Here is a 16,559-nt window from a genome sequence, read left to right as displayed (position 1 = left end):
ATGCGCTCAAGCTCACGCCGAGCTGCGGACAAAGTTGGCGATCTGCCGGAAAGGGTGAAAAAAAAGGGAAAAAAACGGGACATGAAAGAGAATCGTGGAACTTCCGAAACGGGACGGAGAAATTTCCGGTACGACCATGGACATGGGTCCCACACACGACTCGGATCCCCACTCATGGGGAGACGTCCCCTGACCTTCTCAAATGACAAATGTCCTAAAACCCCTCGCCCTTTCATTTCGTACGGATACTGGATCCGTTATGGACCCGAGGCTCGTTTTGCTAAATGCCGACACGACGTATGGTTACGGTGAATTGAAAGGTACATCGTTTAATCATGATATTTTGGACCCGGAAACTTTGATGCGAGCAGATCACGGCTAGGTGGAAGAACTTCTTCAATCTGTAAAAATTGTGAATGCAAATCAAGAAAAAAACAAAAAAAATTGTATCTCAATTCCTCAGGTTCATTTGATTTATACGAACTACTGCCCATTGTAAAAAATCTCGTGACTGATATATTAAAGAAATGCCTGAACTGCTAATCGTTTCAGAAAATACCACGCGATGAATGACAAGCATCGATTCATTCCTTTCTTGAGTCTGAATAAAACATGTGCATGAGTGCACGATCGCGCGCGCACACATATATATTTATATTTTGAATAGTGACTTTGCTTTTTAAGGTTACTCGGACTTTGAACCCATCATAATAAACGATTAATAGAAAAACAAAAGAAAAAAGTGATGGACATTTTTATCATTTAATATCAATTCTCACATTTTTTTTATATGTTTTTTTCTCCGAACCATTCATCAGCATCCAAATTAGTTAGATCGAATAACTATGAGTAATTAGAGTCACTATTCACTCACTATATATATATATATATAAGTCTCCATAATTAAACGTAATAATGTTCGACCAAACTTTGACGCTAAGCGCTAACAGGTTGGAATTGATTTCAAGTTGGTCAAAACGAAAGGATTAATTATCTCCAGCATAAAACCATTAATGTCTGTTGACATAATAAATTAATAAATTAGTGAGGATCTGCCTAATATCTACTTTTTTTTCCCGAAAGAATGACTCGTAAGCAATTTGCACGTTTGTCTATATTTAATTCAAATTCCCAAAGCATTTTTTTTTATTTGTTTTCATGAAGCTTGATTCAAACTACGGCTCGTATTTATGATATTTGTCGATTAAAATGGTTCGCATATTTCAGTTCAATAAACAGTAGCATCATACACAAGGAAATAACGAGTTAGAAAAAAAAACTGTCAATCGCATACAAGTTGGAGACCAATTTATCAGAAACTAACCGATCAGACTCAAAAAAAGGCGTTGAAACTCCCGAGGAGTTCACTATTTCTTAAGGCAGAAGGAAGCAGGAAAGAGTAGTGTGTGTCCATCCATGGGGCCTTCAAAGAAAACAACAATAATGAGAAGATGCTGCTGCACATTTTGAGCTTTGACATCAATGCTCCCCACACAATGCAGACAAAACCGCCAAAAATGGCGTTTGGTTCGAAGGCTGACCAGTTAGAGAGAGAGAGAGAAGGATGTGGAAGGGAGAAAGAAGTCGGCCATTGACATGGGCACCACGATCATGATATTAGTCTGCACCAATCCAGGCACTAAAGAAGGAATGAATATATATATATATATATATATATATATATATATATATATATATATATATATATATATATATATAGAGAGAGAGAGAGAGAGAGAGAGAGAGAGAGAGAGGGGGGGGGGTGAGATATCAGAGAGAGAATGGGCGGAAGATGGTGGGGTTCGGCTTGTTTTCTTGCTGGCTTGCGTAATACAAGAGTGGTAATGAAGATGGCAGAGATGTTTGAGAATAAGAATTAAACAAAAGGTGGGATTCATCTTTCCACGTTGTTAAAGTCACTCATTGTTTATCGTCAGTGCCAGTGAAGGGGGGTGCAGTGAACTTGCTTTCAATGATGGCGAAAAGTGTTTCCAGCAAATTTCCAACCACACTCAACTGGGTATCTGTTTTTGTTTATATATGTTTTTTTTTTTTTTATGAACACGAGCTTATGTTTAGATTTCTTTAATTTAGTTGCTAATTTTAAATCCTTAATCCAAGGCCGTTAAATCGTGTTTTAAGTCATTCCATTAGAACTTGGGAGCTAAAATTAAACATCAACTACTGCCTTAACGTAAAAGTTATAAAGTTAATTTAATGTACGCATTATATTTTCATAATTCTTGTGTTACTGTGTTTCATAATTCGTGTTTCTTGTGTTATATGTTATTGTTAGCTTTTTCTTTTTCCTAAAATTAATGAGATTTTTATGCCCTTCTGGGTGAGCGGGAGGGCCTTACCATCCACCTCCTACCCAATTCCTTATTTTAGGGCAAATGGTATGCTTCCAATGCCTTGGTGCCAAATCCACTGTCAGTAACATTTTTTTGCAACCAAAGGATTGACGCCCCGCACATTCGAAATGGATATTAACCACCTATGAACCTCCACCTCATCAACCCTCTCAGGGACAAAAAGGAAATGCAACATGAGTACTTTCCTTAGAAATTGTTATGCCATTAAATTGATTTTTCAAATAGATGCTACAGTAATGCAAATCGGTGAACTTTTTTGGGTTACTAACAAAAAAAAAATCCTGTAAAATTAACCTAAGTTATCATTGAACTAAGTTGAGTCCATCAGTTTCTGGTAAGAATTGCGTTTCACATTCATTAGTTTGCATTTGGATTGCTTGCTGTTGCCAATACTTAACAATATGAAAACATATTTTTTGTTCACCTACATCGGTTATGTGGACGTCAGAACATTAGGTAATATGATCAAGATGCAACCAGAGGGCCAGGTAATTTTCTCATATACCTTGTACACTTAAGACATCCCACTAATTTAACAGTTCATTTGATTGAAATAAATTCGCATTTTTTTAAATAACAATAGAAAACCATGTATATTTTTTACAATGTTGAAATATCAGGTATAATTTTCCGTTATACTAAAAAAACATTTGAAATACCACTTTATTGTCCACATCCAGATCGGCTCTGTCATATATTGTGTCATGTCGCTGGGTGCAGGCAAAAAAAGTGCATTCGCATGAGGTCACAAGACAAAGGCACGGAACGAGATCTCAAAATTCGCATAATTTCTTCTCGAAAATATTATCTCAAGTGAATGGGTATACCTTTCATATTTCCGGAAAAATATTCTAATCGGCGTAATGTGATCTTTTCCCTATTTTCATACGATTCGAATTTGAAAATCCAAGGACAACGAGTGCTATTTCGAAGAAAATCAAATGTTTTTAAGTAGACTGATTAAAGCCCCTATGGTTTTTTTTGTTGTTTTTTGAAAAAGGAAATCTGAAACACATCGTTTGCGTAGCAATGTGTGTAAACTGGGGAATGAATTGCAACTTTCTGGAATAAGTTGAAATTTAGTTGGGTCTGAACTAGTCTGCCCATGCCCATAAACATCATTCAGTTGTTTATTTTAATTTATTATTTTCAAAAGCTTCCACTAGTAGAAGTTTAAGCTTATGTAGTCTTAATTTATGTTTTCATGAAAAAATGTAAGAATCATAAATATGAATGTATATAAAGTAGTATAGTATGTACATATATACTTAAGCATTTACAAGGAAAATTTTGAAAGTTGCTTATCGGAACAGATGAGACATAAAATTTGTAAAATATTTCACTAAATAGTCTAAAGTATGGTTTTTTGAAAGATTTTACCATGTGTACATCCTCTACATGGACAGGCCTTTATTATGACCTACGGCAACATGCTTCTTTTGACTGGCAAAGAAATTTGGGGTTAGTGAATCCAAAATTATGTTTTCAAAGTTGCTGTACAGGAAATTTAAAGGACAGTTTGGCCATGGTTGAGGAAAACAGAACGTGAGGTTAAGAACATCTAGTTGCAAAGCATGGCCTTGAAACTTAATCAAAAGTAAAGAACTAGGAAAGAGAATTTGCAAGTGGCCGTTTATCCAGTCGATATTCTCACCAGGAACACATGTTTCAGTATTATACATTTTTGGATTCAACTTCATTTTCAAACTGACGGAGAAAAAGCAAAATCCATGCTGCTTCTCTTGGATAATCTAGTTGATGTATGCCGAAAGTAAACTTCTTGTCGATAAAAAGCAAGATTGTCATCTTGCTACTAACATCGCAAGGAGCTGACAAAAGATGTCTTTAATAGCAGCTTTCAAAATGAGAGAAGCAAAAGTGGGGAACAGACGTCTGACCTACAACACAACACAGGCATGATGTCATGAACGGCAGCTGCTCCATTGGCGTAGTTCCAACCTTGCTTCTAAAGAACCAAATTGGCATTGCATTATAAACATAAAAATGTGCATAAAAGTGCCTTCAATAACCCACTCCCACGAAAATGTTCTCAGAGACGATCAAACCTGCTTTTGCGATGCCATCCTACTTCTGCAAAATAGCGGAAAGTTCAAAACAGTTTTGTCACCAGAACATAAAATTCTTGAAAAACTGCGGAATGTTGATTTTCTCAGTTCGAAAATGGTACTTTTTCTGAGATGTGATACGATGAGACGTGATCTTATATTAAGCCTAAAATTTTGGCGTGTTACCTTGGTTTCTTCGTGAAAGTACAGCCATCTTTTACTAAAAACATTCTAAGTGACAAGCATCTGCTTCATAAAGTGAAACCGTCACAAGATCAATGTTAGTTTCGACTCTGTTGTCATCATATGTTCACCACTTGAGATCCGGGTTCAGTCTCTCAGTTGGCAATGCCAACATGCATGGCACGTTGCAGGCAGTCTTTCTCGCGGGTGTTATTTCAAGTTGCGTGGAAGAATGCAAGCAAGTCGAAAATTTCCTAATCCATCCTATTATATAATAAAGCTCTATTTTGAGTACGGCAGACCACGAACAACAATGTTTGGTGATGTCAGAACGGTCTAAAACTGTTGCTTTTGCATTTACTATGAAGAGAAGAATGAGACTGAAGAACCACATGATTTTCTCTTCTAAGATTTTGTTGATAGAAATTCAAGTATTCAATTTAGCTAAAATACCAGCCGGACATGGTACTCAACCACTTATTTCCATCACCTTTTCTGGTTTAGATCAAGGTCGATCGGTAAACAAATTAAAGAGGAAAAGAAACAATCACAATTTATAATTAAAAGACCGTCCAACCCTTCTTCCATCCGGCCTCAAACCCAAGTTTTGGTCATAAACTGAGGTTCGCAAATTCAGTCAAATCAACAAGTCCTAGCTGGTTCAAAAGATAAACTTAGTACTCAACCACAAAATCATCTTAACCAATGAAACAGAAGGCACTTCCACAATACACGCAGACACCTGCGGCACCCATGTTCATACTCGGGGACTTCCGGATGGTTCAAACAGGTTTCACACTTAAGATTAGAAAGTATCTAACGCAGCAACATATTGTTCTGTTTTAGTTATTCAATAATATATTTTGAGGTACCCCAGAATTTAGTACTTAATTTTTTTAATTTAAATTTTTTATTTACAACTCTCTTTGAAGGTTGCATGTATTTGCAGATAACCTTATCCAACTTTTAATTAATTGTCATGTTAGAACCTCGTACCCAAGCCACACCTTCTTACCAGCAGCACTACCAATATGAGTCTTAAGGAATTTTTTGCAACAACGTCTTCAAGGCTCACATGATACGACAGACCTTCTAGGTTTTGTTTCATGTACCATATGAAAACTTCTCCACATGACATTCATAGAGTAAAACAATTGTTGTACTTGTAACAACAACTTGGATTACTTTTTCCACTCCTAAAGCAAAAACCTACAACCACCAAAGAATCTTGCCCAAAGAGCAGCATCATCTGAAAGCTATGAGACAATTGTGAATAATAACAAAATATTGTCTGCCAAATAGCTCAAAAATGGTGACGTCCTTCTTGAACATGGTTCTAACAATTAGTAATTGACATTCATCCTAAACAAGTATATTGTGGGCATGTAATATGATCAACTAGATTCTGCAGTGTATAAGAGCAGCGTGTGATTTGTAGTTTGTTTCGTTGTCAAGTATATGCCATCTTTACCCTAACGGCCTAATGGCCTAATAGCTGCCATATAGATGTCCCAATGAGATTTGAAAGGAAACTGCTTCCAACAAACAGGTGGTACCAATCATTTGATGATCTCAACTCCAAATGACCTAGACCCAGTAATGTTATCTCTGAACAACTATTGTCTGTAGGTCTCTGCTTGCAACACTTTACCTGACTTTCAGTTACTCCCATTTCCCACATCATCATTGTGACAACCACCATTTCGTTCCAACCATTAGAATAAAAGAGGCTCAATCAAGTCATGATTTGTTTCCACCACAAATGAAGTTCCAGTGCTCTTTAGTTTTTAACAAGATATCTATACATTCTTTGCTCTTGGATGCCAAAGATCTTCAACGTTCTCCATCTTGTTGGAAATTACAAAACTGGATTTGTAAGATTAAGCTATAAACAAAGACATTCTTTATCAACAACGGGCTATACCCCATGCTGCCAAGATTACCATGTGAAAAGGATGTCCTCCAACTCCAATATATTTCACTTCGCTCTCTTTTATTCATTTTCCTCATACTTCCCCCACTTTTTCACTTTCAGAGCATTCTTTTCCACACAAAGATCAAATTGGAAGTACTATCAATACCAGCCGGGCAGCTACCAGAGGCAACACCGAGCAAGGAACTGCCGATAGTATACCACTACTGAACAGAATCCATTTAAATAAAAGGTAATGCAAAATCCGAAATGATAACCTGAATATAAAACTATAGATTCATTGTTTAAAAGACCAAGTGTTCCCAAACATGCCACACTGGTCTGGAATGCTGCTGACGTTGTTTGGAAGACTACCTACGATCCTTACGGTTCTTTGCAAAATCCATGTGATCTTGGTGCATTGCTGACGCCCATGATTTTTCCAATTCCATCTATGTACGCTTCACCTTAATACTACCTGAAAAAGAATATAGCTTCAAGCATATGCACCATGGTGCCAAAAAAAATTAAGCATATCAACTTCCTGAGTAAAGAAAAGCTGTGAAGGCCAATCAACTGAATACTCGAGTGCAATGGCATCCCATCCATCAGGCACTGGGCCTAGAGAAGGGATACCCAGTAGAGAATCAGAACTGCCACCACCAACTTTTAAGCTTGAAAGATACTGCCTTAACTTCATCTGATGGACACAAATCAAGACAAGTGGGAAAACTTTGCTTTATAATAACATAATCCTTCACCCATAGCTCTTTTTGTCTGTTTTATGAGGAAAGTGTGAACCAGCCATGAATAAGATGATTGCTCAAGCATTCAGCTTTATATAGTAACAGCTACATCCTACAAGTTCATTTTTTTCTTTTTATGATAATGCTTCGTTTGACCATCAGACATATCCACATCCTCACAATCATACAGTCTTCATAAAGACTTGCCAAATAAATTGTTTAATAACATATTTAAAGGCAATCGCTAGCAGTGATCACTTGTTTAGGTTTCTCTTTTAAATGCATTAAATGCAATAGGTGGCTTGGTACAAAGTTGGAATCAAAATTCCACCTTAAATATGGGTTTCGAATAAGAGAAGCCATACAGGCATGCTTACCCCGTGCTTATTATTTTTCATATTGGGACTTGCTGTGAAGGTCTCTGCTTTCTGCACTTCATACACATCAATGACAAGCGCATCAACTATACACTAGTATTATTTATTTCCAGGAAAGCATGAAAAACAACTGAACAATACAAGATAAGGCAGCAACGTTTTTTTGAAACAAATGCCAAACCCTTTTGCACTGACTGATTCAAATTAATTGAAAGATATGCAGCCTAGGGATAAAAATTTGCACATTAATAAAATAACTCGATGTTCAATTCAAAAAATGTTTGCATACCTTCTCATATATGATATCCTAGACTGGTGAAAGGCAAGCTAAAACCAATCCGAAAGAAGTGAAAGATAAAGCAACAAGTAGATGAAAGTAGGTTATTGCTATCCAGATACCCTAATGACAATATACATGGATTTAGAATCTTATGCGCACATGCACATGATGTTATCATGAAAATTGCTAAAAATGCAGCCCACTCTTAAAGCACTTTTTTGCAGAGTGACAGCTGAATTTGATAGGTTTTAAGTGTACATATAAAAAAATTGACAAGTACAGGAAAGCAACAGGCATTACAATCGAGTTTGAGCTTTCAAAACAGGGGTTTGATCAGAGGTCTAACCTGATCGGTTTACGATGATGGATTTCAGTTTCAGATCCAAGGAGTCGATCGGAGGTCTAATCCAGTTTGGCCTAAATGTTGGGTTTAGATTTTGGGCAAAATCTGAATTCCTAATCCATCCCTTGACAAGATGTGGGCAGACTTTTAAACATCCTAACAAACAATCAAGTAGGACATTGTAATGAAAACATATCTACGTCCAAAGATAAAGCTTCCAATTTCCCCACGTAGACATATATCAAATATGAAATCTTTAAATACAAGCTCCTTTGATGGGGATATCAAAGTTAACTTTTTACCAAAAATTGAAAAAATATAATTTACAGTTTCTTTTCAAAAACTGTCCCAAAGCAGCTTTTCAAACCGACAATCCTCAACCAACACACACATATCTAATCACAAGATAACATCATAGCCATGATCCAAGATTTGGCGGATATGAAAAATAATCAGATGAGTATTCAGATGAACGACCAAATTTACATTTGATCTTAGATGAAGTGAGTAGGATCAGAGGTCTGATCTGACCCGGATTTGGTGTTGAATTCGGACTAGAGATTTACAATTTGGATCAAACATCTAATTTGGCCTCGCTTAGTAGTTGGCGTTTCGGTTTCATATCAACGATTCAAAACACAGGCCTAATACGATCCGCTTCAAATGTTGGATTTGAATGTTGAACAAACGATCTAAATCGCAAGCATAACTAAAACCGGGTTAAGTAGTATGGTTTGACTTTTGCATCATGGCTCTAGATCAGAGGTCTAATCTGATCTTGTTTACAAGTTGGAATTGGCCTTTGAAAACAGGGGTTTGATCAGACGTCTAACCTGATCGGTTTTAGATGTTGGATTTCAGTTTTGCATGCAAGGTGTCGATCGAAGGTCGAATCTAGTTTGGTCTAAATGTTGGATTTAGCTTTTCGGCAAAATATGTATTCCTAAACCATCCATTGACACGATGTTGGCAGACTTTTAAACATCCCAACAAACAATCAAGTAGGACATTGTAATGAAAACGTATCTATGTGCAAAGATAATGATTCCAATTTCCCCACGTAGACATATATCAAATATGAAATCTTCAATACAAGCTCCTTTGACGGGGATATCAAAGTTAACTTTCTACCAGCTGCATGTCTTAATCTTCGACAAAACAATCCTCTCGGCAGCACTGAACAAAAAATCATTGTAGACCAAAAATTACTCATATAATTTACACTTTCTTTTCCACAACTGTCCCCAAGCGACTTCCCAAACCGACGATCATACAACCAACACTTATCTAATCACAAGATAACGTCATAGCCATGATCCAAGATTTGGCGGCCATGAAAAATAATTAGATAGGTATTGCGATGAACGACCAAATTTCCATTTGATCTTACATGAAGTGAGTAGGATCAGAGGTCTGATCTGACCCGGATTTGGTGATGAATTCGGACAAGAGATTTACAATTTGGATCAAACATCTAATTTGGCCTCGCTTAGTTGTTGGATTTCGGTTTCATATCAACGATCCAAAACACAAACCTAATACGCCCCGCTTCAAATGTTGAATTTGGATGTTGAACAAACGATCTAAATCACAAGCATAACTCAAACCTGGTTAAGTAGTATGGTCTGACTTTTGCATCACGGCTCTAGATCAAATGTCTAATCTGATCTGGTTTAGAAGTTGCAATTGGGCTTTGAAAACAGGGGTATGATCAGACGTCTAACCTGATCGGTTTTGGATGTAGGATTTCAGTTTTAGAAGCAAGGTGTCGATCGAAGGTCCAATCTAGTTTGGTCTAAATGTTGGATTTAGCTTTTTGGCAAAATCTGAATTCCTAAACCAACCCTTGACATGATGGTGGCAGAGTTTTAAACATCCCAACAAACAATCAAGTAGGACATTGTAATGAAAACGTATCTATGTGCAAAGATAATGATTCCAATTTCCCCACGTAGACATTAAATATGAAATCTTCAATACAAGCTCCTTTGATGGGGATATCAAAGTTAACTTTCTACCAGCAGCATGTCTTAAACTTCGACAAAACAATCTTCTTGGCAGCACTGAACAAAAAACCATTGTAGATCAAAAATTGCTCATATAATTTACTCCTTCTTTTCCAAAACTGTCCCCAAGCAACTTCCCAAACCGACGATCCTACAACGAACACTTCTCTAACCTCAAGATAACATCATAGCCATGATCCAAGATTTGGGGGATATGAAAAATAATCAGATGGGTATTCGAATGAATGACCAAATTTACATTTGATCTTACATGAAGTGAGTAGGATCAGAGGTCTGACCCGGATTTGGTGTTGAATTCGGACTAGAAATTTACAATTTGGATCAAACATCTAATTTGGCCTCGCTTAGTTGTTGGCTTTTCGGTTTCATATCAACGATTCAAAACACAAGACCAATACGATCCGCTTCAAATGTTGGATTTGAATGTTGAACAAACGATCTAAATCGCAAGCATAACTAAAACCAGGTTAAGTAGTATGGTTTGACTTTTGCATCACGGCTCTAGATCAGAGGTCTAATCTTGATCTGGTTTACAAGTTGGAATTGGGCTTTGAAAACAGGGGTTGGATCAGACGTCTAACCTGATCGGTTTAACATGTTGGATTTCAGTATTACATGCAAGGTGTCGATCGAAGGTCGAATCTAGTTTGGTCTAAATGTTGGATTTAGCTTTTCGGCAAAATCAGTATTCCTAAACCATCCATTGACACGATGTTGGCAGACTTTTAAACATCCCAACAAACAATCATTGGCAGCACTGAACAAAAAACCATTGTAGATCAAAAATTGCTCATATAATTTACACCTTCTTTTCCAAAACTGTCCCCAAGCAACTTCTCAAACCGACGATCCTACAACCAACAGTTCTCTAATCTCAAGATAACATCATAGCCACGATCCAAGATTTGGCGGATATGAAAAATAATCAGAAGGGTATTCGGATGAACGACCAAATTTACATTTAATCTTACATGAAGTGAGTAGGATCAGAGGTCTGATCTGACCCGGATTTGGTGTTGAATTCGGACTAGAGATTTATAATTTGGATCAAACATCTAATTTGGCCTCGCTTAGTTGTTGGCTTTTCGGTTTCATATAAACGATTCAAAACACAGGCCTAATACGATCCGCTTCAAATGTTGGATTTGAATGATGAACAAACGATCTAAATCGCAAGCATAACTAAAACCTGGTTAAGTAGTATGGTTTGACTTTTGAATCACGGCTCTAGATCAGAGGTCTAATCTGATATGGTTTACAAGTTGGAATTGGGCTTTGAAAACAGGGGTTTGATCAGACGTCTAACCTGATCGGTTTTAGATGTTGGTTTCAGTTTTACATGCAAGGTGTCGATCGAATGTCCAATCTAGTCCGGTCTAAATGTTGGATTTAGCTTTTCGGCAAAATCTGTATTCCTAAACCATCCATTAACACGATGTTGGCAGACTTTTAAACATCCCAACAAACAATCAAGTAGGACATTGTAATGAAAACGTATCTATGTGCAAAGATAATGATTCCAATTTCCCCACGTAGACATATATCAAATATGAAATCTTCAATACAAGCTCCTTTGACGGGGATATCAAAGTTAACTTTCTACCAGCTGCATGTCTTAATCTTCGACAAAACAATCCTCTCGGCAGCACTGAACAAAAAATCATTGTAGACCAAAAATTACTCATATAATTTACACTTTCTTTTCCACAACTGTCCCCAAGCGACTTCCCAAACCGACGATCATACAACCAACACTTATCTAATCACAAGATAACGTCATAGCCATGATCCAAGATTTGGCGGCCATGAAAAATAATCAGATAGATATTCCGATGAACGACCAAATTTACATTTGATCTTACATGAAGTGAGTAGGATCAGAGGTCTGTTCTGACCCGGATTTGGTGTTGAATTCAGATTAGATATTCACAATTTGTATCAAACATCTAATTTGGCCTCGCTTAGTTGTTGGATTTCGGTTTCATATCAACGATCCAAAAAACAGGCCTAATACGCTCCGCTTCAAATGTTGGATTTGGATGTTGAATCTTGTTGAAGTATGTTAGATGGGTCTCGGGACCGGGTTCGGATCCGTATCCGATCCAACTTGTAGCCCTTGTTGGGCATTATTTAAGTTGTGTAACCCTAATCCTTATGGTGTGAATGAAAGACAAAGGAGAGAGAGAGTCTGGCGGCTAGTGGGCACCGGCTCCTCCTCATTCGTGGTTTTTTTTCCTCTTGTTGAGGGTTTTTCCACGTTACATCGTGATCGTTGTTTCTCTTCCTCTTCTTGTTCGTGTTTCTACATGGTATCAGAGCCGACGAGTTTGGGAAATTTTTAGGGTTTGTGAAGTTCCAACCCTAATATCTCTCACCGCTACCATCGCCACCACTGCAGTCACCGCCGCCGCTGCCGCTGCCACTACCGCCGCCGCCGCTGCTGCCACTGCCGCCGCCGCTGCCGCTGCCGCCGCCGCCGCCGCCGTTGCTGCAGCAGCCACCGCCGCCGGTGTACCCAATACCACTGTCGCTGTTTCCGCCGCCGCCGGTGTCACTCTTTGCGCCATCGCCATCGTAGCCACTCTTGCGGCGTCGCTCTTGCGCCGTCGCTCTTGTGTTGTTGACCGTCGCCGTCACCGTTGTCCCTTGCGCCACTGCCTTTTGCGCCGTAGTCTTGCTTCCCGAAGAAGAAAGAAGATATGCGTGCTTAGGCGCTTCCTAAGCTTGCCTCCCCCTATTCATGTCACTTCCTAGGGGTCTTTTGCAAATCCGGTGAAGTGCATCCGCCTCTTACCTGCAATATATCGCTTGGTTGATCTTTGATTCCATCTTCTTGTTTTTGTTTGGCGCCCACCGTGCAAGAAGAGGTGGCTGGTCCGTGACTTGGTAGAGGACGTAAAGGAGGAGAGGAGCGTAACTTGAGGATTGCCTCAACGTCTGCCGACGCTCCGGCGATCGCATCCCCCTTTCCTTACAAAAGACCGGGGTTAAATTGGTCTTACGGCAAGGAGAACGTGTGGCGAAACCTCTACCCGTGGGAGATTGCAGCCCGAGAGAGAGAAGGCACCGCTTCCGTCGAGCGACATCGACGATCGTTTCCCCCCAATCGACATTCTGTTCACTCTTGGGGCTGATTGGGAATCCGGATATTACTGCCCGTTGGTGCTCTCTGTTGTCATCGGTGCCTCTCTTGTTGCCTCCTGTTGGACTATCTGTGATTATGGCAGCTTCTTCATCTATAGACGTTATGGCGGATTGCCGTATGGGAGAGTGGATCATTGATAGTGGCGCTACTCACCACATGACCGGCGATCCTAAGGTCTTTCATGGGTATAAGCTTTCATCAGGAAAGGATCGTGTTTCCCTTGCCGATGGTTCATCTATCTCTGTGGCTGGAAAAGGGAGTCTCCCACTTTTGAACAAGTTCTTAGTCCACAATGCTCTACATGTTCCTCATATTCCCTTGAATCTCTTGTCGGTTAGCAAGATCACGAAGGAGTTAAATTGCGAACTTATATTTTCCGCTGATCGCTGTGTTATGCAGGACTTGGTGACAGGGAAGAGGATTGGGATTGGCCTAGCTTCTGACGGGCTCTATCGTTTACCTATGCGTGCTGCTCAGGCTCTCATGACGGCAGTCAGCCAAGCCACGAAGAATAGAGAGGACTCCCTTCAGTTGCTTCTACGGTGGCATGAGCGCCTTGGACACTTGCCTTTTGGCCTTCTTAGACAGTTGTTTCCTGATATATGTTCCAGGTTAGATATGACTATGGTGTCTTGTGATGTCTGTCACCTGGCCAAACATGTTAGGACTTCGTACCCATTGTCTAGCCATCGGTCTAATGAGGTATTTGCCATGATTCATTCTGATGTGTGGGGGCCTGCAGGGATTCTTTCTTGTCATGGTTTTCAATATTTTATCACCTTTATAGATGATTATTCTCGTAACACTATTGTCTACTTGCTGAAAGACCGTAGTGAAGTTCCTACTGTCATAGAGACTTTCATTGCCTATGTGGAAACTCAATATGGAGCATCTGTTAAGACATTTCGATCTGACAATGCTCGAGAGTATATGTGCCAGTTTGATAGCTTCTTTCGAAAAAAGGGAATTGTTCATGAGACTTCCTGTAGTTATACCCCTCCTCAAAATGGAGTTGCTGAACGAAAAAATCGTCAGTTATTGAATATGACTCGGGCTCTTCTTTTTCAACGTCATGTTCCAAAAAAGTATTGGGGGGATGCTGTGTTGACCAGTGCGTATCTTATAAACCGGTTGCCTAGTCGCGTGTTGAATGGGAAGACGCCTCACTCTCTGTTACCGAGGACTCGTGAACCTTTCTCTCTTCCACTCAGAGTTTTTGGTTGTGTTTGCTTTATTCACAACCATAGTCCTCACATTAAAAAGCTTGATCCAAGATCTATTAAGGGCATTTTTTTAGGGTATTCTCCCACTCAAAAAGGGTACAAGTGTCGAGACCCTTCCACTGGTCGGGCCTATGTTACCAAAGATGTCACTTTCCTTGAACATGTTTCCTATTTTGGTGAGAATCCTCTTCAGGGGGAGTACTCTATGTCACGGGAAGAGTATTCTCCGAGTCAGGAAATTCAGTTTACAGATTTTTTGGACTACAGGCGTGACTCTGTTGGTCCATCTAGTGAGGTGCATGAACAAGAGAAAAATGGTCCATCTAGTGAGGTGCATGAACAGGAGAAAAATGGAGAGTGTTCCACTGAGGCAGAAGAGAAGTGCAATCGTTTATTTGGGCAAGTTTACTCTAGGCGAAGAGTTTGTACAGATGAGATGACAGGTGGTGAGAATTCTACTCCCAATCCAATTAGTCCTTCCCTGGATGACCCAAGTCGTGCGCAGAAGCAACCTGTTGAAGAAGAGATTCAGACTGTTGCTGCTAGTGAAGAGCTTCCCATCGCCCTGCGAAAGGGTGTCAGGTCATGTACTCAACATCCTATTGGTAACTTTGTTTCATATTCTAGACTGAGCAAGGACTACAAATGCTTTGTATCTTCTCTTTCTTTGACTATGATTCCCAGGAATGTTGCTGAGGCTCAGAGTGATCCTAAGTGGACCTATGCTATGCAAGAAGAGATGGAAGCCTTGCGAAGAAACATGACATGGGAAGTTGTAAAGATTCCTGAGGCGGCTCACTTGGTTGGATCTAAGTGGGTCTACACCATCAAGTACAAACCAGATGGGAGTGTTGAAAGATACAAAGCTCGTCTTGTGGCCAAGGGGTTTAGTCAGAAATATGGGATTGATTATTTGGAGACCTTTGCTCCTGTTGCGAAGATGAAGACGGTCAGAGTCATTATCTCTTTAGCTGTGATGAAGGAGTGGAAGATGTACCAACTTGATGTCAAGAACGCATTTCTCAATGGAGACCTTGAAGAGGAAGTATATATGTGTATGCCTCCAGGATATGAGGAACCTGGAAAATGTTGCAAGCTAAGGAAAGCTTTATATGGGCTCAAGCAATCTCCTCGAGCATGGTTTGAACGACTCAGACTTGTCATGAGACAATGTGGATACCATCAAGGGAATGGAGATCATACACTTTTTGTGAAGAGAAATAAGCAAAAGGTTACTATTCTGTTGGTATATGTTGATGATATGATTGTCACAGGTGATGATGAAGATGAAATAATGAGGTTAAAGAAACTGTTGGCGATCGAGTTTGATCTTAAGGACCTTGGTAAGTTGAAATACTTCCTTGGCATAGAAATTGCTAGGTCTGGGACTAGCCTTGTGCTAAATCAACGGAAGTACACTCTAGATTTGTTAAAGGAGACTGGGAAACTAGGGTGTAGACCAGCTTCTACTCCTCTAGATGCTGGCCATAAGCTAAGTCTGAGAGACGGGGAGCCACTCTGTGAAGAGGCAAAAAGAAGATATCAATGTCTTGTAGGGAAGTTAATTTATCTTACTCTCACTAGACCTGATATTACCTTTGCTGTGAATGTGATGAGCCAGTTCATGCATGCTCCCACGGATGCCCACTTGAAGGCTGTTGACAGGATCTTGTGCTACTTGAAGAGGAATCCTGGCAAAGGTCTCTTATATGTCAAGCAAGACACTCTTGGGATTGAAGGTTATTCAGATGCAGACTGGGCAGGCTGTATTGACACTAGGAGGTCCACCTCTGGCTATTGTATTTATTTGGGAGGGAATCTCATAGTGTGGAGAAGTAAAAGGCAAGATGTTTGTTCGCGTTCCAGTGCTGAAGCAGAATAC

This window comes from Nymphaea colorata, chromosome 12 (genome assembly GCF_008831285.2).
Source record: "Nymphaea colorata isolate Beijing-Zhang1983 chromosome 12, ASM883128v2, whole genome shotgun sequence".
Lineage (NCBI taxonomy): Eukaryota > Viridiplantae > Streptophyta > Magnoliopsida > Nymphaeales > Nymphaeaceae > Nymphaea > Nymphaea colorata.
This window is presented reverse-complemented; position numbering follows the sequence as displayed.